General features: G+C 45.3%; 1 protein-coding gene across 4 annotated transcripts in view; it reads left to right on the top strand.

Moving 5' to 3' along the window:
- The first annotated feature begins 1,743 nt into the window (after positions 1–1,743).
- Positions 1,744–10,706, top strand: part of NLRC3 (NLR family CARD domain containing 3) — a 35,531-nt gene continuing 26,568 nt past the window's right edge. For all 4 annotated transcript variants that reach the window (XR_004312836.1, XR_004312837.1, XM_014554574.2 and 1 more), the window contains exon 1: positions 1,744–2,217. The gene's annotated coding sequence lies outside the window, so the exon portion shown is untranslated. The remainder of the gene's footprint in view (positions 2,218–10,706) is intronic.

Raw genomic sequence — 10,706 nt, 5'->3', positions numbered from 1 at the left:
ATCCCAGGAAAGCTTGACCTTTCTGGAAGAATTAGACCTGCTCAGGACCTAGAGAAGTAGGTGTAGCCAATTGGTTGAAAAGGAGCTGGTGATGAAGAGCTGTCCTCTCCCAGTGCCTGCAGAGAGCCTGGAGGAGCTGCGGCCGGCGGCCTCATGGGGGATAGCAGGCCCAGGCGTTCCCCTGCAGAAGCTGCCCTGCCGCCACAGGAAGAAAGCACGCTGAACCCTGGGACAGCGAAAACCATGAGACACCCACACTTTGATGTGATGTGACCTCTTAGGCCAGGTCCCACTTCCTGTGGCCTGACTTCAGCCTGGACATGATCACTCAAGGCAGCCCAGCTTGAGCAGGGCCCAGGCAAGGGGGCCCCAGGGGCCTGCGCAGCCCCAGAGCAGCCCCCCCAAACAGGAAGCCTCAAGCAGGGCTGGGAAGGGCCCTTCTGGCTGACCACAGCTCTGGGTGGACAGAAAGCCCCAGAGTGAGAATGACCATGGGAGACCCCAACCCCAAACATGTGAACACCCACAGGAGAGTCAGGAGAAGGCCCCCCAACCTCTCAGGGGCACTGGCAGAGGGAGCCCATGGCCCAGCCCTGTCTGGTTGTGGGACATCCCTTCCAGGTGGGGAGGAAAGCTGGGGGCCAATGCCAATTTAGGGATGCTCCCGGGATCCCCACAGGGGACGCTGTTTCCTCTGTGCTCAGGATCCACCCACCCTGAGTGGTGGAAGGAGGGGCAGAGCAGGCCTCCTGGCCTCTCCCGTGTGACAGATACCTACCAGGCCCCTGCGGTTTCCAACATCCTGTGGGCCGCCTGCTTTCAGATGACTTCACTGCACCTCCGGCTGAGGCTGCAGCCACCAGTCTACATTCTGCCTGCCTGGAGCCTCAGCAAGCTTCTGGAGGGTAGCCACTGTGTGTCCCTCAGCTCCTGGCAAACATTGATAGAAGGAGGGGGAGGGGGCATGGGAGAATGTCATCATATGGAGCACTTCTGATCTGCCACCTTGGTCCCCTCCCCTCCCCTCCATCACCCACACAGCTCTTGAGGACAGACTAATACAAGCACACACCCCCTTCCACCTCTGCTCATACACAAGCTGCTGCATGCATCTGAACCTATTGCTCTCCTGCTCTACAACCATCACTGGCGCCCACTTGCTTCCTGAGGAAAATCCAGGCCCCTATCACTGTGCTCCCACCTTGTCACCTCCTTCTCTCGGTGGCTCCACATTCAGTGGTTTGCTTTCTGGCACCAGAGGATGTTCTGTATTTTTCTTCCATTATAACTTTTCTCATGTTTTTCACTCTGGTCTCTCATACCTTCCCCATCAGTGCAGCCCATGTGCTGAGGTCCACTTCCAGGAGCCTGAGCGAACAGCCACTTTCTACCGTTTCAGGTGTAACTGATCTGCCTTAGGGCCCTTTGACTCAGGAAGACACTGTGAGGTACAGCTGGGGCAAAGGTGCCTGTGGGGTGCTAAGAGAGAAGGAAAGCAAGGGGGGCTGTTTAGAGATGGTGAGGAGGGCCACACCATTTCAGCATGCTGACTTGGAAGTCGGGGGACGTAGCTGCAGCCCCAGTGAGGTCAGCTGCCTGCTGGGTGTTCTTGGGCAAGTCACTGAACATCCTCACTGCTGACCTGGTTTCCTTACCACCCCCCTGAACAGCAAAGTTCTACTGGTGGTGGGTCCGTTTTCCCTTGTGATGTTGCCTGGACCACTTTCCCCTGACCATCAGGTGTGCAGGGGTACTCGGTCCTCGAATCAAGACCCTAGCAGCACTCCTACCTCTGACTTCTGGGGCGGTAACAAAGCCGAGGCAGCTGCGGCTCATTGATTTGTCTGTGAGGCTGTTGGCTTTTGAAATCAGACAGGAAGGAGGGTTGAGGTGGAGCCCCGCACAGGAAGAGGGTAGGAGCCCCAGGGGCCGTGACAGCCAGTGGGCTGAGGGGACTGACTGCAGGAGCTGGCGGACCAAGTCCCTGCTGCCCTGTGCAGTCAGCACCTCCTGATCCCTTCAGACAGGGCTTCACTCCTGCCCTGGACAGATCCTGACGGCTTGGGGCCCAGCTGACCAGCCACAGAGATTTCCAGGACATCCCCACCACCGCACAGCTGCCTCTGTCCACTGGAGCAGGGCTGAGCCCAGGAACACTGGGATGGAGCCCCCCCGGCCCCCCAGTCGAGGCATTCCTGGGGCAACAAGGCCCTGGAGGTAAGTCGAGTCCAGGCTGCCTCGGTGTAGGCTGGGAGAAGAAGAGGAGACAGGTGGCAGGAAAGACTGTGACTTTTAAGGCCTGAGCCACTCTGGGGAGGGGTGTCCTGGGCAATGCCGGGAAGGTGTCCCCACGGCTGCCAGGAGCTGCTAGGAAGGACTAGATCACGGCATGGAATAAGCAAACACATGCCAAGGACAGCCCACGATGGGCTGAGGGGACAAAGCCCATCTCCCTAGGTACCAATGACGGAATAGGAGGAGCAGGAAGTAGTTGGAAAGGCTGCAGGCAGGCAGAGGTGACGTTGACCAGTGCAGCCGAGTGGTTAAACCTGGAATCAGCAGACCTGGGCACCACCTTGGCATCCTTCTTTCACTCTTAAGATGGAGGAGACAGTCTCAGACCTGCCCAGGGCCCTGGGGACCAAGGGCGGTGGTGCAGGCGTGGTGGGGTCCATCACCCAGAGCCTGCTACAGAAATTGCCCTCGTATTGGGTGAGCAGCCCCCAGGGGCCTCTCCCTGCTGCGCCCCCGGATGGAGGTGAGGCTCGCCATTCTAAGAGGGATGGTAACCACAGAGGCCTTCTGGAGAAGAGGTGTCACTGAGCTGGGCCGGGGGTGGCTCTTGGCCCTGGGGTTCTCCTCTATGGCCCGGCTCCTGAGGTCCTGGGGTTCCTCCCAGGCCCCTCAGTGGAGGCACATGCATTCCCCGAGCCCTTGGGGCCAATACAGACCACCTGTGGCTGGCTCCCAGGTTAGGATGCAGGCTGGGCACCCCCTCCTCTGTCCCAGGGCACTCGGATCCCCAGGGATGAGCCTGTCCCTGTCCTTCCATGAGGGCTCTGGGGGCCAGTGCAGTGAGGAGGGCCATCTTGCAATGAAGGCACTGCTTCCTCCCTCCTCTGGGAAAGGCTATTTGGTCTCAGGTGGTCAGCGGTCATGGTGCTGGGGCCACCTAAGGGGGCTGAGAACTGAATTCTAAGGCCATGGGGGTCAGGGATGGGGGCAGGAGTCAGGAGAGAGGAGCATCCAGGAAGATGTGGCCTGAGATATGGGCAGCCCAGGTGGGAGGTGAGCATGGCAGGGCCCCCTTCATTCACCAAGTGCAGGTGGGCAGAATACAGGCCGGCTGTCCTCACACAGGCCCAGCAGACGGCACCGAGGCCCCTGGGAAGAGACATTGGGCCTATCTGGCAGAGAGAATGAGTAAATCGGGACCTTGGTCTCAGGGATGACGCAGAAGTCCAGTTGTGGAGCCTGAGGGACAGGGTCTGAGTGACTCCAACACCAGGGAGCACAGGTCCTTAGCTGTGCCCTGCTCCACGGATGATGCTCCGGAGGACACGTGGGAATGGGGAGGCCCTGCTCCAGGGAGTTGGCAGTGGTGGGTCTGGCTCTGCTCTGACCACTACCTCCACCCACTGACCGATCTCTGGCCTTCAGATCCCCCAAGATGATACAAGGACCCACTTGCCCTCAGTCTTCCCCTCTTAAACTGGGCTCACAGGCCTCCAGCTGCTCACTGGAGGCTGTCTGCACTGGCCAGGGTCTCCCTGACTATCCCTGGTAGCATCTGGCCACCAGGCATCACCCGGCTCAGAGGCCTCTGGTATGTTCCACCCTGCAGGGGTGGCATTTGGGGCTGCATGCAGGGCTGTCCACACAGGTGGCCAGGTAGCCCCCCTATCTGGGGAGACCCCTCATCAGCCTTTGCTGCTGGCCCTGGGAGGTCATGGGGATGGGGTGGGGGGTTCCTGGTCCAGCTGCTGGGGTCTCCTCCGTTCTTGTGGGGACAGGGTGTCCAAAGGTGAAGGCCAGGTTGTGGAGTGGGAGGCTCATCTGAGTGGGGCTTGAATAGGGGTACCAGATAAAGTACAGAGCACCCTGTTAATTTTGAGTCTCAGATAAACAATGAGTTTTTTTAAGTATGTCCTAAGTGTTATATAAGATACACTAAAAAAATTAAATGTTGTTTATCTGACATTCAAATTCCACTGGGAATTCCAACTGTATCTTAATTTGCTAAGTCTGGCAACCCTCAGTGAGGTCAGCGGGCAAGAGAGATCGGTGTCTGATCAGGGGGGAGTGTTGGCCTCCAGTGCTGAGTGGTTAACAGGAGGCCACAGAGGCGGGGGAGCTCGCCCTCCCACCTTCCCAGACACACGCAGGCCTGCCTCTTCCTCCCGCTTCACTTTGTTGTCCCTTCTTTGTCACCTTCCTAACCTCTGTCTGGCCCAGTGGTTCTCAACGCTGGCTGCTTATTAGAACCACCTGGGTAGATTTAAAATGTATCCTTGTTGGGGCTCAACATCAAACCAATTAAATCTCTGGACGGCTGGGCTGAGCAGTGGCTTTTTAAGAATAGTGCTCCATGGAATGACCATATATTCCAGCAATTCCACGTCTAGGTTTATACCTCAAAGAGTTGAAAGAAAGCAGGGCCTGTTTGTCCATAGCAGCATTATTCACAAGAGCCAAAAGGTGGAAACAACCTAAGGTCTACTGATGTATGAATGAATAAACAAAATGTGGTCTACCCATAAAATGGACTATGAGTTGGCCTTAAAAGGGAGTACGAAATTCTAATACATGTTATAACAGGGTTGAACCTGGAAAACATTATGCTCGGTGAAAGAGGCCAGATGCAAAAAGACAAATACCCTATGATTTCCCTTATATGAAACATCTAGAGTTGTCAGATTCAGAGACAAAAAGCAGAATATGGTGGTTACAGGGGCTGGGGAAGGGGATGGGGTCTCAGTGTTCAGTGGGTGCAGAGTTTCCATTTGGGAGGATGAAAAGGTTCTAGAGGTGGATGGTGGCTGCACAACATTGGAAATGTACTTATTGCCACTGAATTGAATGCTTAAAAATGGTTAAAATAGTAAAGTTTGTGTTATGTACATTTTGACACTAAGTTAAAATTAAACTAAAAAGTACAGTGCTCCGGACTGTGTCCTGCCAGAGCCGAGAAGCACTGAGCCCTTCAGCGTGGTCCCCTCGCACTGCTGGCCACCATCCTACCCTCACCGAGGCAGTCAGTTAGCTGGTGGGTGAAGCTGGTCATCCAATGGCAGGAGGCTGTGTCCAGCCACACCTGACAGCACCCTGTCTGAGAGCAGGACAGAGGCCCGAGTGGCCCGGCCTCATGTGCTAGATAGCATGGTAGCATTGCTTTGTTTCGGTCTACATACATTTGAACTTTCAGATAGCTGCTAGCAGAACTTTTTCTAAATTGAGGTGTAACTTAGACAGTATGGTGAGCTCCGTGACTTTTTATTTACGTACATGCCGGTGTGTACACCATCCAAGTTAATACAGAGGGGTTTCCAGCACCCAAGAAGGCTGCCTCAGGCCCCCGTCCAATCAGAACCATCTCTAAGGGTAACCACTGCTTTGACTCCTAACATTTCAGAGTAGTGGGGCCTGACTTTAAACTCCCTACAAATGCAGGCACAGAGTGTGTTCTGTTTTGTGTCCGACTGCTTCCACTCTCAGTGTCTGTGAGAGTCAGACTTATGGCTGAGGAGATCAGTAGTCTATTCTTTTTCACTCTTACGTAGTAATTGATTGTGTGAACATACCCCCCCAAATCCCATTCTTCAGTTGATAGACATTGGTTGTTTCTACTTTTTTGGACTTTATGAATAAAGCTGCTAAAAAACATTTTGACACTGTGTTTTGGTGGAATAAACACTGGTTTTTGTTGGGTATATACCAAGGAGGGGAATGGCTGGGTCACAGAAATATGCACATTTAGCCTTATTACTACTAAACATTTTTCTAGAGTGATCTTAATTTGCATTTCTCTGATATCTAATGATATGTTCTTTTGTGACATTCTTCAAATTTTCTGCTCATTTTTTCATTGGGTGTCTGGTTTCTTACTGATTTTTTTTTAATGTGTTTGGGACATTGTCTTCTAGTCAGTAGTTTGCTCTTCACCCTTTTCACGCTGTCTTCTAATGAGCAGACATTCCTAATTCTAATGAATCCCAATATAGTGTTCTTTTCTTTCATGGCTAGTGCTTTTTGTGCTCTGTTTAATCTTTACTTAGACCAAATTCATAAAGATATTCTCCTGTACGTTTTCTAAGGCTTGACCATGTTAGCATTCACATTTAGATCTATGATCCGGCTTTAGTTAGTTTTTTGTGCATGGTGTAAGGTAGGAATCAAGCTTCTTTTTCCCCCATATGAACATTCCATTAGCCAGCACAATTCAATGCAAAGACCATCCTTTCTCAACTGATTTGCAGTGGAGCCCTTGTTATAAATCAGGTGACCATATATGTGTGGGTCTCTTTCTGTATGCTCTATTCTACTGCATTGGTCTATTTGTCTGCTCTTGTACCAATACCTATAGCTCTATACTAAATCTTGATATTGGGTAGTGTGAGCCCTCAGGCTTTGTTCTTCTTCTTTGAGATTTCTTGGACTATTCCAGGGTCTTCTGCATTTATGTATATGTTTTAGAATCAGCTTGCCAATTTCCACCCTCCCCTCTCTCCCTCCAAAAAATCTGCTGAGATTTTGATTGGATGTCAATCTATAGATCAATTGGGGAAGAAACGACATCTTAATAATTTTGAGACTTCCAATCCATGAACATGGCGAACCCCTACTTTAGGTCTTTTTAAATTTCTCTTAGTATGGTTTTATGGTTTTCAGTGTAGAGGTCATGCAAATGCTTTGCTAGATTTATTCTTATATATTTTATTTTTTAAATGGTTTTTAAATTTTTTACCTTTGATTTGATTGTTGCTAGTAAATAGAAATATAACTGATCTTTTTGTGTACTGATCTAGTGTCCAGAAACCTTGCCAAGTTCACACATTAGTTCTAATAGTTCTATTATAGATTCTTTTGTATTTTCAATATATAAATCATGTCAACTGTGAATAGTGAGAGTTTTATTTTTTTCCTTTTCCAATATTTATGTCTTTTATTTCTTTCATTTGCCCTATTGCACCAGCACCTAATTTTTTAAAAAAGCAAACCATCAACCAGAAAGTGTTATTCCTGGGGAGTGGAATTGAGGTATATACTGTACTTACTTTTGTATTATTCAAATGATTTTGGCTTTTCGAATTCTGTAAGCAATCTATTTAAATTGGAGGCGGGGAGCAATACATGTTTGTTAGCAAAATCTAAGCAATTGAAATTCACAAAATAAGAAACAAGTCCTTAATCCCACTGTCATACATTTTCCAGCTATTCTCTGACAAGACAAAAATGTATCCTATTTTTTTAAAAAGGCATCCTATAATAATTCTTCTCTGCACATTTTTTTCCCACATAAAAAGACAATGTAAAACCTCCAGGAAGCTCAACAAACTCTAAGTTAGATTAATTCATAGACACCCACACCAAAACACATTATAATCAAACTTTCAAAAAACAAAGACAAAGAGAATCTTGAAATTAAGAAGGGAGAAGCAAATCGTCACACACAAGGGATCCTCAGATTATCAGCAGACGTCTCATCAGAAAGTTTGGAGGCCAGAAAAGCATAGGCTGACATATTCAAGGGCTCAAAGAAAAAAAAAAAAACTATCAACCAAGAGTCCTGTACCAAGAAAACTACTCTTCAAAATTAAGGTGGAAATTAAGACATTCCCAGAAAAACAAAAGCTGAAGGAGTTCATGACCACAAGACCTGCCCTGCAAGAAATGCTCAGGGGGGTCCTGTAGAGTGAAATAAAAGGACACTAGAATCAAAGTCAGATGCAGAGATAAAGATCTCAATAAAAGTAAATACATGGCAATTATAAACACTAGTATTATTGTAACAGTGTAGTTATTTGTAACTGCACTTTTTGTTTCCTACATGATTTAAGATATTAATACATTTAAAGAAAAAAAACTATTAGTGTACAAGCTAGTATTACTGTAACTTTGGTTTGTAACTCCAAACTTTGTTTTCCATGTAAGAGTGTAAAGAATTTAAAAGAATTATTAGTTTATGTTTTGGGGCACACAGTGTATAAAAATGTAATACTGTGACATCAACAACCAAAAGGGGTGATGAAAAAGCTGTAAAGGAGCAGAGTTTTTGTATATTATTGAAGTTAAGCTTGTATAAGTTGAAATAAGAGTATTATAACTTTAGGATGTTAAATGTAATCTCATGGTAATCACACACAAAAAAATAAGTAAAATATGTACACAATAAGAAATGAGAACAGAATTCAAACATTTCATTATAAAAAATCAACTAAATACAAAGATGATAATGCAAGAAATAAGCTACAAGGCATAAAGAAAACAAATAGCACAATGACTTCTTATCAGCAATTACTTTAAAAGTAAATAGATTAAGCTCTCTAATCAAAAGACAGAGATTGGCAGCATGGAGAAAACCATGTAATCAAACTATACATGCTATCAATGAGATACTCACTTTAGATCCAAAGACACAAATAGGTTGAAAATCAAAGGACAAAAAAAGATATTCCATGAAAATAGTAACCAAAAGAGAGCAGGGGTAGCTACACTGATATCAGACAAAAAAGACTTTAAATCAATAAAGGTTATAAGTTATAAGAGACAAAGAAAAACAGCAAGAAGATACAACAATTATAAACATTATACACCTAATGACAGACCATCAAAATATCTGAAGCAAAAATTGACAGAACTGAAGGGAGAAATAAACAGTGCTGCAGTAAGTACCTGGAGGCTTCAATACCCCACTCACAATAATGGACAGAACAACCAGACAGAAACCAAATAAGGAAATAGAAGTCTTAACACAATAAACCAACTAGATCTAATGGACACATACAGAATACTCTACCCAACAACAAAAGAATATTCTTCTCAAGTGCACATGGGACATTTAAAAAGACTGACCATGTGTTAAGCCACAAATTAAGTCTTAATAGATTTTAAAAGACAGATACCATACAGAGTATTTTCTCTAACTACAATGGGATGAAGTTAGAAATCAATAACAGAAGAAAAACTGGAAAATTCATAAAATTTTGGAAATTAAACAATACACTTTTAAATCACTAATGTATTAAAGAATTCACAAGGGAAATTATAAAATACTCAGAGATGAATAAAAATGAAAACACAACACACCAAACTTATGGGACATGGTGAAAGTTGTGCTTGGGAAACTGACAGCTCTAAGCACTTACATTAAAGAACAGGAAAGATCTCAAATCAACAACCCAACTTTACAACTTAAGAAACTAGAAAAAGAAGAACAAACTAAACCAAACCTAGCAGGAAGAAGGAGATAATAAAGATGAGAGATAAATAAAAAAGAGAATAGAAAAACAGCACAGAAAAATCAATGACACCAAAAGTTGGTTCTTCAAAAAGATTAATAAAATTGGCAAACCTTTAGCTAGATGCACTAAGAAAACAGAGAGATGACTCAGATTATTAAAAATGGAAAAGAAAGTGGGAAAATTACTACCCATTCTATAAAAATAAAAAGGATTAAAAGAGAGTGCTATGAAAAACTGTATCCCAGCACACTGGACAACCTAGTTGAAATGGATGAAGAAGTCCTAGAAACACAAAACCTACCAAAAGTAAATGACAACGAAATAGAAAATCTGAATAGACCCAGAACTAGAAAGGAAACCTATAAGTAAGGAGTAATCATTAATTTAAAAATCTCACAGTAAAGAAAAGCTCTGGACCTGATGGCTTCACTAGTGAATTCTACCGAACATTTAAAGAAGAAGCAATACCAATCCTTCTCAAACTTTTCCAAAAAGTTGAAGAGGAGGGAACACTTCCCAACTCATTCTATGAGGCCAGCATTACTCTGACACTGGAGTCAGACAAAGATACTATAAGAAAAGAAAACTATAGATATGCCTTTTGAACACTGATGCAAACATCTTCAACAAAAACCAACTGGAATTTATTCATGGAATACAAAGATGGTTCAACATGGAAAATTGATCAAAGTAATATGTCACATAAGCAAAATGAAGGAAAAAATCCACATGTTCATCTCAACTGACACAGAAAAAGCATTTAACAAAATTGAACATCCTTTCATGATAAAAATAATACTCAGTGAGCTAGGAATAGAAGGAATCTACCTCCACATAATAAAATCCATATATGAAAAACTCAGAGCAAACATCATACTCAGTGGTGAAAGACTGACAGTGTTTCCTCCAAGATCAGGAATAAGGTAAAGATGCCTGCCTTCCCCGATTCTATTAAACATGGTAGTGGAAGTTCTAGCCAGAGAAATTAGGCAAGAAAAAGAAATTGAAGGGGGAAAAACTAAATTTCTATCCAAAGAGGATGGGTAAAATTATTATGGCCCAGTTATACAGTGGGAAATTACGTGGCCATAAAAGACCATATAGAAAAGACATCCAAATTGGAAAGGAAGAAGTAAAGTCATCCTTTTGCAGATGATATGGCCGTTTATGTAGAAAATCCTAAAGATTCCACAAAACAACTGTTAGAACTAAAAAGTGAATTCATCAAAGTAGCAGGACACAAAG

Source organism: Camelus ferus, chromosome 18, assembly GCF_009834535.1.
Source record: "Camelus ferus isolate YT-003-E chromosome 18, BCGSAC_Cfer_1.0, whole genome shotgun sequence".
NCBI classification, from domain to species: Eukaryota; Metazoa; Chordata; class Mammalia; order Artiodactyla; family Camelidae; genus Camelus; species Camelus ferus.
The sequence above is the reverse complement of the archived record's forward strand: the minus strand, read 5'-3'. Positions and strand labels throughout refer to the sequence as shown.